At 41.1% G+C, this 19,411-nt stretch overlaps 1 protein-coding gene across 13 annotated transcripts in view; it reads right to left on the minus strand.

Moving 5' to 3' along the window:
• The window catches only part of ARVCF (ARVCF delta catenin family member), a 592,161-nt gene that overhangs the window by 451,191 nt on the left and 121,559 nt on the right, over positions 1-19,411 (minus strand). For 2 of the 13 annotated variants that reach the window (XM_075898324.1, XM_075898315.1), the window contains one exon: positions 1,583-1,705. The exons of the other annotated variants lie outside the window; for them this stretch is intronic. The gene's annotated coding sequence lies outside the window, so the exon portion shown is untranslated. The remainder of the gene's footprint in view (positions 1-1,582; positions 1,706-19,411) is intronic. 13 annotated transcript variants of the gene reach the window in all.

Consider the following 19,411-nt stretch of genomic DNA (forward strand, 5'->3'; position numbering starts at 1 on the left):
AAATGATTTCTCTGTACTGGAAGCTAAAAAAAAGAAAAAGAAAAAGAAAAAGAGGAACTAGTGCTAATAATTTTATTTTCCCTAATATGCCTAGCACACATGTGGGTGCTGTAAAAATAAATATAATACAAACCCTACAGGATTCATTATTTGTATTGTGTTTGGTTTTGGGTTTTTTTTTAACCAAATATTTATTCATGCTTCCTAAGGGTGTTGGGCCTACATGACATCCATCTCCTGTTTGAGAGGGAACAAATCCAAGTACTGGAATTGAAAGAACAGCAGTGGGTATTAAATCCTAGTATTTCATAAACCTCTTTGCTGTGTTCCTAGCACAGCAGATTATTTTATAACACTCCTTTTCAAAGAGCAGCTTGAACTTGCCAATAGGCGGATGTGGTTCTTTTGCTGAAAAACAACCAAAACAAAACATTCAAAAGAAAACAAGCAAGTACAGGTCAACAGCTCAGAAGCAATTGGCTCACCCTGCATAGCCTTCACTGCTCTGTGTCAGTGAAAGAGAATTCTAGAATCACTGTAGTTACCACTGATAACACAGCTACAGCTGAAACTGCAGTAAACAGCCACTCTAGATGTTTTCCCTGTAATTCTAGCATCAGCACCATGTTGGTTGGATGCCACATTCCAGCTCTGAGAGAAGCTAACAGCAGCAACGAGAGTTCAGTATAATACAGAATAATTTCCCTGAATTCAGCTTTGCCAACTACCCTCCAGCTTTTTTTGGCTTCCTCCAGCAAAGTCCAAAAATTAAGAAAATGTCCCTTGCCATAGGTGTTTCTCTTTCACAAAGCCATCTCTTAAGGCTATTTACACATGCATAGAATCATGGAAATGTTGGACCCTGGAAGAGACCTGATTAAGTCATCTTGTCTAGTCCTCTTGTCTGAGGCAAAACAGTATTACATAAACCCTGACAGGTGTTTGTCTAACCTGTTATTAAAAACATCCAACAAGAGAGATTCCATAACCTCCACAGGTAATTTGTTCCAGTGCTTAACTACTCTGAAACCTAGGAAGTTTTTCTAATGTTTCACCCAACTCTCCCTTGTTGCAATTTACGCCCTTTACTGTCTGGCTACGTCTAGACTGGCATGATTTTGCACCAATACTTTTAACAGAAAAGTTTTTCCGTTAAAAGTATTTGCACAAGAGAGCAACTACACTGGTATGTGCCTTTGTGCAAAAGATTTGCTTTTGCGCAAAAGCATCCGTGCCAGTGTAGACACTCTCTTGTGCAAGAAAGCTCCGATGGCCATTTTAGCCATCGGGCTTTCTTACGCAAGAAATTAACGTGGCTGTCTGCACTGGCCCTTTTGCGCAAGAATACTCGCAAGAGGGCTTATCCCTGAGTGGGAGCGTCAGAGTATTTACGCAAGAACCACAGATTTTGTACATTACAAAGTCAGTGTTCTTGCGCAAATACTTGCGGCCAGTGTAGACAGGTGGCATGTTTTTGCGCCAAAGTGGTCGCTTTTGTGCAAAATCATGCCAGTCTAGATGCACCCTCTGTGACAGGGTGTATCAACTCTGCAGTAGGCCCAAAAGGGTTAATCTGGCTCACCTGACTGAGGAGGCAACACCCCATAGCCCTGCTGGGCATGCTCCAGCTGAAGGCTGGTGATAAAGGCCTGCAGAGATGCTCAGCCAGGGCAGATTGCTGCAGGGGAAGGAGTTACACCAGGAGCTGCAGAGGAGAAAACATAGCTGGATCAATCAGCAGCAGCCAGGCTGCGAGGACAGTGGGGAAAGCCCTCTGATCAGTGAATGTACAGGTATGAGGTAGCCCAGTGTGGGGAATTGCTCCCTGAGATTTCAGCGTGTTGCGGTGGGATTCCTTGCCAGACTAGCAGCAGACCACTCCGCTGCCAACAGGGCCATGAGCTAGGACCCAGTGGAGAGGGAAGGCCTGGATCCCACTACCCCTTCTCACTTATCTCATGCTGGAAGCTTTGTCTTCGGTGTATTGATTCTGTGGCCAGCCACTAAGCCATGCTTCCCTAACTGCGGGGGAATGGTATTGAGTCTGTGACCACTAGGCCATGCTACCCTGGCCACAGGAGAACAGTTTTACCTCTTTGGCCACTAGGCTGTGCTACCCTGGCTGCAGAGGAATTGTATAGAACCTCTAGCTGTGGGTCAGTTCTGTATATTGGCTCTTTGGCCACTAAGCCATGCTAACCCTGAAGGAAGGGAAATTATATACACCCTTTAGCTCCTGGGCCCCAAAGAGAAGTTTGTTGACTCTGTGGCTGCTAGGCCAGTGTTTCCCAATTTTATTTGGTCATGGAACCCTTTTAAACTCGAAAGAATTTTGCGGAATCCCTAATAACAGTTTTATCTATGATATATAACAGGCAATTACACCACTGACTGACTGTGTGCACAGTGCTGAGTAGTGGCATCATTGTCCCCACTCTTTGGCTTAGATGGCATTGCACAGGGACATTTGCCGTGGCACAAACAAATGAAAATTGTTTTCAATAAAATTAATAAATTCTTAATTATTATTTTTAATCATAAAATGTTCTTGTCATGAGTTTTCTCACAGAACCCTTATTTTCACTTTGTGGAACCCCAGGGTTCCACAAAACCCCATTTGGGAAACACTGCACTAGACCATATTGCCCTGAACACAGGGGGAAGTGTACAGATTGTTAGGCCACCCTCCCCTGAGTTTGAGGGGCCACAGAAGGCCTCTTACCAGTCTCCCTGGTGGATGGGAAAGGCACCCCTTGACAGTGTCCTCAGTGTTAAAAAAAATAATTTGATAATCCTTCACTTTATAACAATCTTTTACATACTTGAAGACTTTACCATGCCTAGGCTACATCTACACTGCTGGGCTGTGTCTACACTGGGCCACTTATTCCGGAAAATCAGCCGCTTTTCCGGAATAAGCTGTGAGCTGTCTACACTGGCCCTTGAATTTCCGGAAAAGCAATGACGCTCTACTGTACAAAATCAGCCGTTATTCCGGAAAAACTATTCTGCTCCCGCTCGGGCATAAGTCCTTATTCCGGAACATTGTTCCGGAAAAGGGCCAGTGTAGACAGCCCAGTAGTCTTTTCTGGAAAAAAGCCCTGATCACGAAAATGGCGATCGGGGCTCTTTTCCGGAAAAGCACGTCTACATTGGCCACAGACGCTTTTCCGGAAAAAGGGCTTTTCCGGAAAAGCAGCCTGCCAATGTAGACGCTCCTTTTCCAGAAAAACTGAAAATGGAATAGTATTCCGTTTTAAGCAGTTCCGGAAATTCATGCCAGTGTAGACACAGCCCTGAAGTTTTGTGCAAGAAGTCTTTTGAGGAAGAGTTCTTGCGCAAAAACTTTTTGCACAAAAGCGTGTCCACACCTCAAAGTGCATCACTTTTGTGATGCGCTTTTGCGCAAGAGTGTCCACACTGCATGGAATCTCTTGCACAAGAAAGCTTTCATGGCTATTCACAGAATGACCATCAGAGCACCTGTGCTTTTTCAGATCAGCTCTATTTGTGCAAGAAACCCCTGCAGAGCATCCATACATGCCTTTCTGTGCTATAGCTGTAGCGCAAAAAGGAGTTATGCCTCATAGAAGGAGGTTTACCTACACCACAAAAAGCCCTCTGTTCTGCCATTTTACTGTTGATTTACTTGTGCAAAAGTATGCTTCAGGTATAGACGCTCCAAGGGCTTTTGCGCAAAAACCTTGTAGTATAGATGTAGTCCTACTGTCTGAGGTCTTCTCTTCTCTTCTCTTCTCTTCTCTTCTCTTCTCTTCTCCAGATTAACCAACCTCCACCCTTTTCAATCATTCTTCATATCTTATGTCTTTTCATCATTGTTGTTGCTTTTCTCTGGACTTTCTCCAATTTGTCCAAATCTTTAAGTGGGGTGCCCAGAACTGAACACAGTATTCCAGTTATCATTACTGAGTAGAGTGGAAGAATTACTTCCTGTGTCTTGTGTTCACTTTTATTTTAGCAACAGTATTACACAGTTGGCCCATATTTAGTGCATGATTCACTAAAACCCTCAGATCTTTTTTTGCAGAACTCTTTCCTAGGCAGTCATTTCCCACTTTGTATTTTATACAATTGATTAGTCCTTCTTAAGCGTAGTACTTTGCATTTGTCCTTATTGAATTTAATCCTATTCATTTCAGACCATTTCTCCAGATTAAGACCATTTCGAATTCTAATCTTGTCCTCCTAAGCACATGCTACCCTTTCCATCTTGGTATTGTCCATAAACATCTTAAGTATACTCTCTATACCAGGGGTTCTCAAACTTTGTAATACCGCAACACCCCTCTAAGTTGCTCGCGACCCACCAGGAGGTCGGGACCCAAAGTTTGAGAAATGCGGCTCTATGCCATTATTCAACAGACAGAGGATAGACCCCTTCAGGTCTCCACTGAGGATATACTTCCATCTTGACTGTGAACTATTGATAACTACTCTGAATAAAACTTGCATTTGTGCACACACTTTTTAGTAGGTTCATGTAGGCTACATTTTCCAGTTGTTTATGAGAAAGTGATCTAAAATAGTACGAAATGCCTTACTAAAGTCTAAATATATCACGCTTGCTGCTTTCATTGTATCCATAAGTTTTGTTACTCTGTCAGAAAAGGTTAGATTGGTTTGATATGAGTTGTTCTTCACAAATCCATGTTGACCATTTCTTCTCACCTTATTATGTCCTAAGTATTTACAAACTGATTATTTGCTCCATTATGCTTCTATCCACTGAATTTAAGCATCTATGTATTGGGTTGTCCTCTCTCCCTCCCCCTTCCCCTTTTTATAGCTAGATACTATATTTGCCCTTTTCTAGATGTCTGGGATCTTTCCCATCCATTCTGAGTTCTCAAAGATAATCTAAAGACTAGCGGCTCAGACATCTCTTCAGCTAGTTTCTTAAGTATTCTAGGACAGTGGTCTCCAACCTTTTTACACCCAAGATTACTTTTTAAATCTCAGAACAAGTGAAGATCTACCGCCTCGCCCCTTTATTGAAGCCCCACTCTTTATTGAAGCCCCGCCCTCTCTATTCTCCTCCTGTCCATCACTTGCTGTCCCCAGCCCTTACTTACACACTCTGATAAACAGTTTATTTTTAAATTCTGCAATATATAAAATTAAAATAACGTGTTTATAATTATGAAATAAATGGTCTGTTTTTTATTCATGCTATTTAAATATAAAATTAAGCATTTATAATTATACATTTTGTGGGGACAGAGTTCTGCGGCTGGAGGCAGGGGAGAGGGAACAGGGTACTGGGAGGGCAGAGGACAGGGTTCTACAACAGGGGACAGGGTGCCAGTGGGGACAGAATTTGGGGAGTGGGGACGGGAATAGGGACAGAGTTCTGTAGCTGGGGACAGGGAACTGGGGACAGCATTCGGTGAGTGGAGACAGAGTTCGGGGTGTGGGAACAGGAGTGGGGACAGAGTTCTGTGGCTGTGGACAGGGGAGTGGGAACAGAGTTCTGTAGCTGGGGACAGGGGAGTGGGGACAGTTCGGTGAGTGGGGACAGAGTTCGGGGTGTGGGAACAGGAGTGGGGACAGAGTTCGGAGTGTGGGAACAGGAGTGGGGACAGAGTTCTGTGGCTATGGACAGGGGTGTGGGGACTGAGTTCTGTGGCTGGGGACAGGGGAGTGGGAACAAAGTTCTGAGGCTGGGGAGTGGGGTCTGGGGACAGGGGGCAGAGTGCCAGTGGAGGCAGAGAGTCCCCTGCATCTGCCTTCTTCCAGGATCCTCCTCCCCCCCCTCCCCCGAGAAGGAAGCCACTGCATGCCTCCTCCGGGCCCGACTCCTTCCCCCGTCCCCGGCGGTGCAGAGAAACTCATTGAGATAATTGTTCCTGTGACCCTATTAATGTCTCTTTATAAAATCCCCAACTCTTATCACCAATTTTTTCCTTTCAACTAGTTTCCTACGGGATCTCACCTATCAACTCTCTCAGGGTATGTCTACACAGCAGTTATTTCGAAATAACTTTACTAGCATCTACACAGCCAAACCGCTATTGCAAAATTAATTTGAAATAGGAGCGCACTTATTTTGAATTTGGTAAACCTCATTCCACGAGGAATAATGCCAAATCCGAAATAGCTATTTCAAAATAAGTGCTGTGTAGACACTTTCAAAATAGGAGGCCTCCAGCCTTCCCAGGGTGCCCTGGTGGGCACTCCAGTCTCAACCAAAAACACTCCTCTCCCTCCACCCTCCCCAGAGCCCTTAAAGGGGTTGACTCTGGCCACAGTGCCTGTGCCGGCTCCAAGCCTGCCAGCCCAGAGCCAGCAGTCACGGCCCCTGGCCACGGCCCCTGGCCCAGTGGTCCCAAAACATGAGCCAGCAAGTCACTGGCAGCCAGACCTCCACCGCTCCCCAGGAGCAGTCTGCCAGCTCCCAGGAGCGTGCCAGGGCCCAGAGAAGGCGGGCACCTTCCTGTTCCAAGGTGTAGATTATGGACGTTGGGGGCATCACTCCCCCCACAAACCTGAATAAGATCCATGATCTCCACACTAGACGGAGGAATGCATCCATCTATGGTAGGATAGCTGCCAGCCTGGCCAGCAAAGGCCACATGTGAACCCAGGAGCAAGTTTGCATGAAAATCAAGTTGGTCCGGTAAGACCCCCAACCCTGAGCTCTTAGCTTCCCATCCCCTTGCTTCCCCCTTCCAGCTCCCCCCTCCCAGGTTTCCCCCTCTCTTCTTCCCTCTCCCACCTCCTTTCCCCAGTCTCACCAGAGGTTCATCTCTCCCCTCCCCCCCAGTTTTGTTAAATAAAGAGTTAGTGTTCATGAAAATACATGTATTTTATTTTACATCAGGAAGAGGGGGTTAGAGAGGGGTTAGTGGAAGGATGTGAGGGAGGAATGAGGCACAAGCCCCCAGTGAAGCAGACTAGGGAGGCTCTTAGTGCTCGTCAAGGTGGAAGCTCTCCCGCAGGGCCTCCTGGATACTGACAGCCCCCCGAATGGCCTTCCTGGATGGCAGCCTGCAGAAAGTGCAGCCAGGCTCGCAGCAACGCATCCACGAGAAGCACCAGAGTGCCCAGGGGCAGGTCTGGCTCCATGCTGCAGAGTGCTGTAGTGTCCCGAGTGAGGGCAACCAGAGCACACAGACAAAATGCTTTTCTGTCCCTCATCAAGGTAGGCAAGCAAGCAGGGACACCAGAGAACCTGCTGCCCGGTGGTTAGGGGAGTGTCCCTTTAAGCACAAGACTCAGGCAGCAGCCGTACAAAGACACTCCTGACCTGATGCCCTGTCGCACCTGGTTCCAAACAGCCTTAAACGCGATTCAGCGTCCACTTAGTGTGGAAGTGCTATTGCGAAATAGCAAAAAGCTATTTTCAAAATGCATTTTGTGTGTACGCGTTATTTCGAAATAAGATATTTCGAAATAACACTGTAGTGCAGACATATCCTTAGTCTTCCAATTGATAATGCATTCAGATTTTTCTAACACAGTTTAAACAGAGCCCCAGATAGCGATTAGCTTTAATCTGTGAAAAAGAAGAGACTACTCTGGTATTCTTGGAAAAGTGATTGGTATACTAAAGAACCTGGCCAAAATGAATTACAAATGAATAGGAGTTAAGGAAGAAATATGGACCTGTAAAATGAGACCAATGGGTCTTTATTTGAGAAGCGTACTGTTCTAACTAATGGCTTAGTTTGCACGATGAGTGTGATGGGAGCTAATGGGTGAACATTCACACAGTTTAAATAATTTAATAATATTATGAATAAGTTGTCGTCCCCCCCAGTTTTATTGTTTTTATGATAAAAATCTCAATTACATGAGCCAAACCCTACTTTCCTTTGTAATTCTGGTGTTCTTGTCATAGCATTTGACCAAAAAGCATAGAAACGAATACACAGATATGTAAGAATGACAGGCTGTCTATATTTAGGTATGTTTGACATGAAACATTTTACAAAATTGGGGAAAATATTAATATACTTTTCTCTAAATATATGGTGCAGAGCTCCATACATTGTCAAATATGTTTCTTGTGTATCTTTCATACACAACGTAGTTCAAATCTTCACAATTAAACAAGGAGACTACTTTCTGAAAGACTTAACATTATCACTAAGATTTGTCTCCCAAGAGATTTGACAGATAATCGTGGACTATAATTTTGCAATCTTTACAAATAGATTTCTTAGACAAAGACAAATTAGAACTTGCTCTGATACAAATAGATCCATATGGGTATGTCTACACTACCCTCCTAGTTCGAACTAGGAGGGTAATGTAGGCATACCGCACTTGCAAATGAAGCCTGGGATTTGAATTTCCTGGGCTTCATTTGCATAAGCGGGGAGCCGCCATTTTTAAATCCCCGCTGCTTCAAACCCCGTGCAGCGCGGCTACCCGGGGCTCGAACTAGGTAGTTCGGACTAGGTGCCTATTCCGAACTACCGTTACTCCTCGTGAAATGAGGTGTACCGGTAGTTCGGAATAGGAACCTAGTCCGAACTACCTAGTTCGAGCCCCGTGTAGCCACGCTGCACGGGGTTCGAAGCAGCAGGGATTTAAAAATGGCGGCTCCCCGCTTATGCAAATGAAGCCCGGGAAATTCAAATCCCGGGCTTCATTTGCAAGTGCGGTATGCCTACATTACCCCGCTAGTTCGAACTAGCGGGGTAGTGTAGACATACCCTATGATATTAATCACTGCAAGGCAAACTTCCTTTTTTAGGGTTGCCAGATGGCTTTGACAAAAATACCAGACAAAAATGAAATTACATCACAATCTACATTACACCCTATTTAGAAAATACCAGACATTTCTATTTTCTCATTTATATTTTCTCAATTTGTTTCCCGAACAGAAAGCTCAAGTACTGGACTGTCCAGTTCAAAACCTGACATCTGGCAACTCTATTTTTATTATGTTGCACAGTATATCTTGCAGTTAGACTAAGAATAGGAAGGTCGGTAACATTTCAGACCTTTGACTTTATCCCTTATGATAGATCATCTTAATAGTTTTGCTTAGTCATGTAAAACATTTTGTCCAAAATACATTACTGAAAAAAACCCACAGGGTATTTGTTTGTAGTATTGTTGTAGCTATGTTGGTTCCAATATTTCAGAGAGACAAGGTGGTAAGGAAATATCTTTTATTAGACTAACTTCTATTGGTAAAAAAGAGACCGGCTTTTTAGTTTACACGGATCTTTTCTTCAGGTTTTTCTATCAGAATACCACAGAAAACAGTTTTATAGTATATCTATTTTATGCAATTAAACACTGAATTAATGAACTTTAGAAGTTGCTCCTTCCTTCTTCAGAGCCAGGTCTACTCTAGACCTGAAAGATCAACTTAAAGTACACTACTCCAGCTATGTAGAATATGTAGCTGGAGTCAGCTCACCTTAAGCCAAGGTTGGAGGCATCCACGCAGCAGGAGGCAGAGAGGAGCAAACACTCCCTTTCGCTTCCCTTCACAAAAAGTACAAGTGTCGGCTGGAGATGCCCTCAGCATTCAACTTACAAGTAAGTGTATACTAGAACCAGTAAATGCCAGAAAATCGACCTGTGGAGCATTGATCCATCAGAAAGTATAGACGTGGCCCAGGTCTCATAGTTCTCATCCCTATAGTAGCTGAAAACTTACTCCATGTTTTCCTTCCCAGATAAAGTACTGTATTATGCACTAGCAGCAGCTGCATGGTAATTACAAAGCTATTCAATACTAAATATGTGAACACTTACTACTTTCAACTATGATTCAAACTTACAAAGTAAACACTTTTTCACCAATACAGGTTGGTCCAATAAAAGGTTTTACCTCACCCATCCTGTCTCAAAGTAACTATTTTCAGATCTTAAAGACCTCGGTCTATGTCTTTTCCCTCTGATCTGAATGTACTCTAGGCTCGGCCAGATTTGGAAATTTACTGAAACTACTGCAACATCATTATTCCATAATACAGATTTTCTGTGTAAGACCCTGAATGAATGTGGATTTTATAGATATTACTATGGAATATGAACACAATTCAAGGTTTCAAATTAGTTTAGAAGGGCTAAGAACATAAGAATGTCCATCCTGGGTCAGATCAAATGTCCATCTAAGCCCAGTATCCTGTCTGCTGACAGAGGCCAATATCAGATGCCCCAGAGGGAGGGATCACAACAGGTAATCCTCATGTGATCCCTCCCGTCTCTCACTTCCAGAGAAACAGAGGCTAGGGACACCTTTCCTACCCATCCTGGGTGATAGCTATTGATGGACCTAACCTCCATGAATCTATCTAGCTCTTTTTTGACCCCTGTTAAAGTTCTAGTCTTCACCACATCCTCTGGCAAGGAGTTCCACAGGTTGACTGTGCCCTAAGTGTACAAAAACTTCCTTTTGTTTGTTTGAAACCTGCTGCCTATTCATTTGGTGACCTCTAGTTCTTATATTGTGGGAATAAATAAATAACTTTTCCTTATTCCCTTTTTCCACATCAGTCATGATGTTATAGACCTCTATCGTATCCCCCCCTTAGTCTCCTCTTTTCTAAGGTGAAAAGTCCAAGTCTTTTTAATCTCTCTTCATATGGGACCTGTTTCATTTTTGTTGCCCTTTTCTGAACCTTTTCCAATGCCAAAATATCTTTTTTTTTTTTTTTTTTTTTTTTTTTTTTTAAAGATGAGGCACCCACATCTGTAGGCAGCATTCAAGATGTGGGCATACCGTGGTTTTATATTTAGAGGCAATAAGATATTTTCTGTCTTATTCTCTATCCTTTTTTAATGACTCCTAACATTCTATTTGCTTTTTTCACTGCCACTGCACACTGGATGGATGTTTTCAGAGAACTATGCACAATGACTCCAAGATCTCTCTCTTGAGTAGTTGTAGCCAAATTAGTCCTCATCATATTTTTGTATATATAGTTGGGATTATGTTTTCCAATGTGCATTATTTTACATTCATGAACATTAAATTTCATTTGCCATTTTGTTGTCCAATCACTTAGTTTGGCAAGATCTTTTTGAAGCTCTTCACTGACTGCTTTGGTCTTAACTATCTTAAGCAGTTTGGTATCATCTGCTATGTTATTTCATATGGTTTCTGACCTCACTATATTTCAAATACAATGGGCCTTCATAGATGTGTTACCTATTTGGTAACCTGGATTATGCTACATCATTCTCATACTTCCTAGGACTGAATCAATTAAGGAAGTTCCAAGAGACAAACAAGAAAATAGCTCCTGTTTGGCAATAAATAGTATATTCTGTGAGGCAGCCTCCTTGGGGGTTTGTTTAGGTTTTCCTGCTTTTAATTTCAGTAAAGCATGTATGAAACTTGAAAAAGCACACTGAGGATACATCTACACTACAAGTTTTCTTAGCAAAAAAAATATGCAAATGAGGGACCCATTTCCATGTGTCGTGATCTTATTTGCATATTTCCTGCCAATCCATTTTTGCGCTGGGGTTTTTGTGCAAAAACAAGCAGTGTGGAGATTTTCTTTTTGCGAAAAACCCCCTTTTTCTGCAAGATCTTTATGCCCCAAAATGTAGGTACAGGCAGTCCCCGGGTTACGTACAAGATAGGGACTGTAGGTTTGTTCTTAAGTTGAATTTGTATGTAAGTCAGAACTGGTACATATTGTAGGGGAAACTCTAGCCAAACATTTCTCCAGAGCTCAGTTTTATTCTCCCACACCTCACTTCCCTCAGTCCTTTATTCTCAAGCTGAGGTGTCTGCTGAGAAAAGCCGCTCTGCGTCTCCCTGGTCTGCTGGGGGTGGGCGCTAGCTTCGCATCTCCCTGGTCTGCTGGGGGGAAGCAGCTAGTGCGGGGTTGCCTCACCCCGTTTGTAAGTAGGGATCCGATGTAAGTCGGATCCATGTAACCCGGGGACTGCCTGTATACCGATCTTGTGGAAAAAGGGGGTTTTGCGCAAAAAGAGAACGTCCACACTGTTTGTTTTTGTGCAAAAACCCCAGTGCAAAAATAGGTCAGCAGAATATATGCAGAGATCATGACTCATGCAAACGAGTCCCTCATTTGCATATTTTTTGCCCAGAAAATTCATAGTGTAGACGTAGCCTGAGGGAGAACTTGTTGCAGAAAAGGTAAGATCAATCTAAATTGGACGGCCCAGAAGTTACACTCTCACAAGTAAAATTTCTTCACCTGGAAACTGCATAGTTTTGCAATGTTCCATTGAAAAACTTCCCCTCTGGACAGGCATAGGGTGTTATTTTCCAATTCTATCCTTTCTTGCAAGTTTAACATATCCCTCAGCATTTGTTGCCAACTAAATATCCAGGAAATGTGTATGTGGGGGTTAACTATCCACAGTTATTAAACTTTGTTAATTTGCTAGAACTAGGCTTCACTGCAGTGCATAAAGTGGGGAGTAGACTTGCCAAAAATCCTGAACATGGCAGGAAAACTTGGTTGAGCAAAAAACCCAAATAAACACGGGAGAACAAAAAAAGGTCGCTGCGCCTTTACAAATCCCCATGCTCCTCATTTCCGTCAGACATGGCAGGGGAAGAATGTCCCCGCTGACCTTCTGTCCAACAGAAAATACCCGACATTTATATGTCCAGTATTTTCTGGGTTTTTTTTACCGGAGAGGGGCCAGAAATAATTGACTATCCAGGCAAAAACCAGACACCTGGCAACCCTAGTGGGAAGACTTGTGTATAAAGAAACTATGAGAAACCTTGAAGAGCTACAGGAGCTTCAGGGGGTAGAGATAGTCGGTTACAGAAAAAAAACAACAAATGGCCTGGTAGCACTTTATAGACTAACAAAACATATAGATGTATATATATGGTATTATATGGTATATGTTTCGTGGGCACAGCCCACTTCTTCAGATGACTGGAGTTAAAAAGGTCATCTGAAGAAGTGGGCTGTTCCCACGAAAGCTCATGATACCATCTACATGTTTTGTTAGTCTATAAAGTGCTACCAGACCATTTGAAGAGTTACAGTTACCAGATTCTATTTCTAGTAACCTTTTTTCCCCCCCATGTACTTGCAACAATAGAGAGGTTTTAGTGTTCAGATAGTGTCTGATTTATAGTTAGTGGGGCCTGTGCTCAGCTTCATTTTTTTTTTTTTGACGGAGCCCCCTAGGGAGCCAGCCAAGAAAAAACATTCACTCTTCCTGTCCCTTCCGGGTTTCATTGTTGTTTCTTCATCCTCCTTCTATATTATAAAAAGAATTAAATTAAAATAAAGCAAGATACCTTGGATTGTTTTTGTAGTCTTAATTATTTAACAGACCACTTGAAAAGGCAAGTTAAAAAATCACCTCTTTGATTTGACACTGAAGACTCATACTATCCTCTTAGAGGTAGTCCCAAACAAAACAGCATTTTCACTGTGACAACAACATATCTGAGCACTTTCCTCCAAAAAGAACACTCCTCAAACTGAGCCGATAATGCAGAATCAATTCTTCTAGATAATCTACCTCTTTGAATAAACTTATACATAGCATTAATATGAGCTTTAGAGGTTTCACGATCAGCAATATCTCTTGCTACATTTTTCCAATTAGAGTCGACAAATATTTGTTTTCCTTTCTTATGGTCAGGGAATAATTTGCAAACTTAACAGTAGACTGCCTTGATGGTTTCGAAAAAAATCCACCAATTTCTCATTTCTGTGGTCCCATTTTTTCTTCGTCCTCAGAAAACAGAACTCATGAAGACCTCTAAACTGCTTTTGTCTTCCAGTCTTATTCTTTTTCCTCAATTTTCCATATTACCTATGTTTTTTGATTTATTTACTAAGAAATATTCTATCCTATCCAGTAAAATAGATTTTGGCCATAATAGAATGTCTTTCAGAGAGGTTTCTTACCTTCCTTCCACAAAATTACCAATGTTTTGTAGTTCCATTGCCACTTTAGTGTCCACTTCCTCAATTTTTGCAGTTGTTGTGGTATCCCTACAACTCAGCAAGTAATCAGATAATTGAGAAGTTTTCTTGCCCAGACTTTTTCATTAATGCCCCCTGTTCAATACTTCAGGATTTTTAAAATAAGATGACAAACTTTCTTTTTCCTTAGCTTCATCTTTTTGCCTCCTCCCCACGCCCACCCCACCCCACCCCACCCCCTGTTTTTTTTTTTTTTTTTTTTTTTTTTTTTGCATTTTTGACTGAGACTCGTAGTATCGTGTCATTATTGCTAAAAAACTGACCTTGATTTTTTAGGCAGACAAAAATGTCTGGAAGAGCAGGGGTTTAGCTATGCATGGGCTTGAGGTGGGCCATGGTCTGAACCACCCATTCCCCAGTTTGGTTTAACACCAGTATCACTGGAACGTTTTTAACGGTGGGGTGCTGAAAGCCAGCCCCTGTCTCTCATAGGGGCAGGTCCAGACCGAGTGTGAGCTTCTCCACTGTTAGAGCAGGTCTCATTTTGGTATTCCTACACTTCAGGGCAGAGGAAAGCAATTCATAAACTTCAATGACAGTGGCCGTACACATACGGAAGTTTTGCAGCCACTGCTTATCATCCCAGGCCTGCATAATTATGTGGTTACATCAGTCTGTGCTTGTCTGACAGCACCAGAATGAGAATTTCACTAGTATCCAGAGGATCAAATGCTAGCAGTATTTGCCACTTGCTCAACTCAAGTGCTTTGCAGAAGAGTTTCTTCATGGCCTTCCAAGATTCATCCTCATTCCTGTGTACCCTGGATATACTCTGGACATATTCCAGCATTAGGTTCACAATGGTTAATATCATTATGATAATGCTTTGACACGCAATGGAATCCATATATGCCTATGCTACTATGGTGTCTGTTCGGATAACCAATGGAAAAGAGGGTGCAAAAAGACTGTTTGCTGTTGCACTCAAGCAGGAGAAGGGAGGACATCAGTGCATTATGGGACACTGATGACATGTATTCAGAACCACCCACTGCAGTTTTGATCCCAGCATGCATTGGGGGCATAACACAGAATGCAAAGGGATGCCAGCAATTTGGGATAGTAACCCATAATGCATGGCTTTCAGAGTTGACAGTAGCCACCCTACTGAGGATGCACTACTTTAAACTATGTAAAATTCTTGTGCATAGTGGGGACATCTATCTTTGACTTTACAAAACTGAGTGCTAAAAAAAAATCAAACTTTTCCTCATAATGTAAGCATGGCCTAAACAATTGCCTAAACAAGAAGGATTGGATGGACATGTAGGCTCTAAAGTGTAATATTTTTTGTTTTTTGCTCAACAAATTTTCCCTGGGGGCTGTTTTTTCTTGCTCGACCATAAAAAAATTGTTTGGTGTTCCTCAAAAGTTCCTTAAAAAGTTTAAGAAACACTGGTTTGGAGTGTAGACACTATCTTCTTTTGTACAAATAAAAAAACTAAGTACTATCTTTACAGCACTGATATTTTTTTATAAGCATTGTTTAACAATTCCAATTTATGTTGGCTGTCAACTATCAAGCCAAAATTGTAAACATATTAAACATTTTTGTTCTATTGGTACTATTTTGTTCTCTTTCTAGTCATGGTGCGCATCAAACATGCAATTATTTATAGTAAGAGTATGCAACCGCAAAGAATAACAGCTTGCAGAGTTTTGTGAGAATCTTTCAGTGCTTTTGGCAGTGGAGTAGTGAATGTTACAACTCTCAGTAATATTTGGTATCAAATAATTATACATTTTACTTTTTAAAGCAAAATGGAGATGTTTCACTGACTTTAAGATTTTATTTTCTGTCTCCAAATGCAACCTCGAACTGCACTGATGCAACAGAAGATATTTGACTCAACATATTAAAATTTGGGCTTACTTATGGGCATTTATACTCGTCTCTATATTATGAAATAAAATATTTATTCAAAATGTGTAGCTTTTTAAACATGCATAAAAGATTACATGGTTTGGCAAAAATATAGTTGCTTTGTTTCCATATTATCTACTCTAAAGTAGAATTTATGAAGAAATAATGATATTTCACCTCCTAGTATCTATTCTAATGTCCTTACTTTGGAACCAAAAACAACGTGCTTCTTTTCCGTGTATTTTAAGAGTATCTTGTGCTATAATTATGGATGTATGAATAATGTCAATGTATTAAATTAACTTTTAGATTGAGAAATGAAATACTCTGGCCCAGATACAGCAAAGCATGCAAGTATGTGCTTAAATATCATTCAAATTTTAGAGACTAAATCTTGTACTGAAAGTTGGATACACACTTTGCTGAACCAAGGCCTCAAACATCAGGTAATACAATGACAGAAAAGACAGGAGAGGTAATATCAACTTGTTCCTCAATGGTAAGATTGAAATGTCAATTCTAACTATGCTGTCTTCATACTATTACTTACAATACAGTCATTTCTTGTATTTGTGTAAATGCCTTATTACACTTTGTATTAATTGACAAACTAGAATTTCTTATACCACTTTACGTACACTACAGAAAAGTACGTGTAATTTTTAGTTTTAGCTTAGCTTTCAAGATTTGATGAGCTCTACAAAAATTTCAAGAAAATTCTCAGGACGATGTGTAGTCTTAATCCATTCCCTCTTCTCCAGCAAAACCACTTCCACCCCAAACACCTTCTTCCCTCTAGTGCAGCAGTTCCCAACCTTTTCCAGATGGTGACCCATTTTGACAATTCAGGAAGAACTGGTGACCCAAGGCAATTCAAAAATTGAAGGGGGGGGGCAGAGCCACCTGGAGAGACACATGGCGACCCTTTTGAAATGTAATGGTGACCCATACTTGGGTCCCAACACATAGGTTGGGAAACACTGCTCTAGTGCTTATCTAGATCTCTTAGCAAATCATACACAATGAGTATCAACAAGATATCCTCATCCACACTAAGCCAGTGTAAGCAGCTACCATTTTTGCATGGTTTAAATACTGGTTCCAGAGGGTAATAAGCCTATGGCAAGGTAATAATGGTCAAATAATGGCATACAACTACCCCAACACTGGGTGAGTTTATAGTAGCTCCAGTCCTTGCAGGGAGTTGCTTCCTCTGTAAAGGAATAGAAGTGGCTTGTCTAGCACATGACTAGCCAGGGGCGGATGAGAGTGCCGCGGGGCTCAGGGCAGCGAAATTTTGTGGGGCCCCCCCTTTGACACGGCGCATGCACCATGGCGCTACAGCGCATGCACGGGGCCCAGGGCAGCTGCCCCGCTCACCCTGCCCTAAATCTGCCGCTGTGACTAACACTCTCCTGGAAATTCCATCCACTCCTTCATCTGGTTACTGCTCATTACCACTAACCTCTCCTGGCTTCCGACCAAACAGTAGCCCAGTAAATTCATTGCATGGTCTCAAAACCTACTTATCCACAGAAATCAGCTGAAAGATTTCAATTGGAATTTCCAATAGCATACTTATGCCTGGCTAGATATAATTAATTATTCTACCCAGCTAACCAAAAACACAGATCACTTAATCAAAATAAGATGCTTTCAGCCTCAAGTTTACTGGGCATTCTGCCCCAAAAAGCCTCAAACATGCCAAACAGAATTTAATAATTTTCAATTAAGCTCCACACAAAAACAAATCCCCTTTTCTCTTCATACTTTATCAAATTACTACTGCTTAGCAAAATGGGAACAGTTTCCTTCAAGTGAGTACAACTGCATTAGCCTTTGACATTCCTCTCCTGAACAGGGCATAGATCACACTTTTTGCTATCCCCTTGCTCATGAAATGCTGAGAAACCTAAAACTCATTTATTTTTGGAGCCTCAGATTTTAAATATAAAAGATAAATTAGATTAAAAATTTAATTTACACCCTGAGATAACAAATGGTATCATTTAATAATTTAGACAATATAAACACATAGGGCAAGTGGCAATGTAGAATATGGAATTACACAGGCATTCTTGGGTTGGACTTGCCCAGTAATAGTAGACCAAGGATTATATCTTCAATGGACATCAGATATTTATTAGTAATAAAAAGGCAAATGGTATCTTTAACAGACTTCTGAACCACTATGACTTTTAATTTCTTTCTGCACTTTAGGCATGTTAAAATAATCCCAACTAAATTGCAAATTAAATTTAATCTTCTATATCTTCTTATATGAATTTTAAAAAATACTCCCTGTCTACATTTGTTTGTGACCATAAGTGCAGGGTGTAAAAAATTAGTTATTCTAACACTAGCAGTCAATTCAGTCCTTACAATTTATGGACCCAACTTTAAAAAAAAATCAAACTGTGCCTGAATATTTTATGCTTGCCTTATTTGCAAAAACCATTAATACAAACCTGAGCATAACAGGTAAATTCATAAATAAATGGTCAGTTAGGTAAATTACAATAGTGTGAAATTCCAAATTAAAAAAAAATGAAACCATGCTGCTGTCTTAATGAAAATCATTAATTGAATATCAGACATCAACTAGCTTAATTGTTTGTACCTAATTACAGTCTGTACCATTACCAACCATATATCCATAAAAATCTTAAATTATTATGGGAGAGTTCTAAAATGATATATCTGAGTACATACAAAAACAGTCAAGATAAAGTCACTTACATTGCAAAGTTATGCACTATAAAGTTAGGAAATGGCAGAACTACTATGACTCATTTACTCTTAATTCTAAGGGTACGTCTACACGGTACAACTATTTTAGGATACTGAAGGTGTCCTGAAATAATTACCTCACATCTATACAAGCCACCCATTATTTTTAAATATTTTTCAAAATAACGAGCACTCTATTGCACTATCCCAGTCAACCTTGTTGCATGAGGAATAAGGAATGGTTTGAAATAGCGCGTTATTTCCAAATTTGGCACTGTGTAGATGCACCAAATTTAAAAATAAGCTATTCTGAAATAGATTCAAAATAAGATTCGCAATTTGCATAGCACAAGTTTTGAGTTTAGGGTGCTATGTAGATGGACCCTATGTTACCTTATGTGTCTAGAAAATGAATGAAGCGGGAGCCAAAGGAGAAAATAGCATGAGACCGCATTAGATGATCACAGTGATCCCTTCTGACCATAGAATCTATCAAATAATGTAATTAAATATTATCATATGCACAAGGAGACAGAGTTAAAGTTGCCAGACATTTACAGCTGCCTGTGCATTTCCTAACCTTCCAGTTAATGACTTTGCAACCTAACTCTATATTAAAAGAAAACAGCTATTGATATGCAATCTCCTAGGTATTTTTATTTTCAATGAAAACAGGTAAAAAAGGGGAGGAGTAAAACAAATGTAAGCAAACCACTATCATGATTTACCAGCATGGCTAGAAGCCTGTACTTACAATGGCCATGCCTAGACTACGTTCTATTTTTGAAAGAGGCTATGCAAAGAGGATATCTTCTTCCCATCTCACTTTCGAAAGAGGATCTTTCAAAAATGAAAGCAGTCTGGACGCGTTTTATTTGGGGAAAAA

The sequence above is a fragment of the Pelodiscus sinensis genome, chromosome 15, assembly GCF_049634645.1.
Source record: "Pelodiscus sinensis isolate JC-2024 chromosome 15, ASM4963464v1, whole genome shotgun sequence".
Lineage (NCBI taxonomy): Eukaryota > Metazoa > Chordata > Testudines > Trionychidae > Pelodiscus > Pelodiscus sinensis.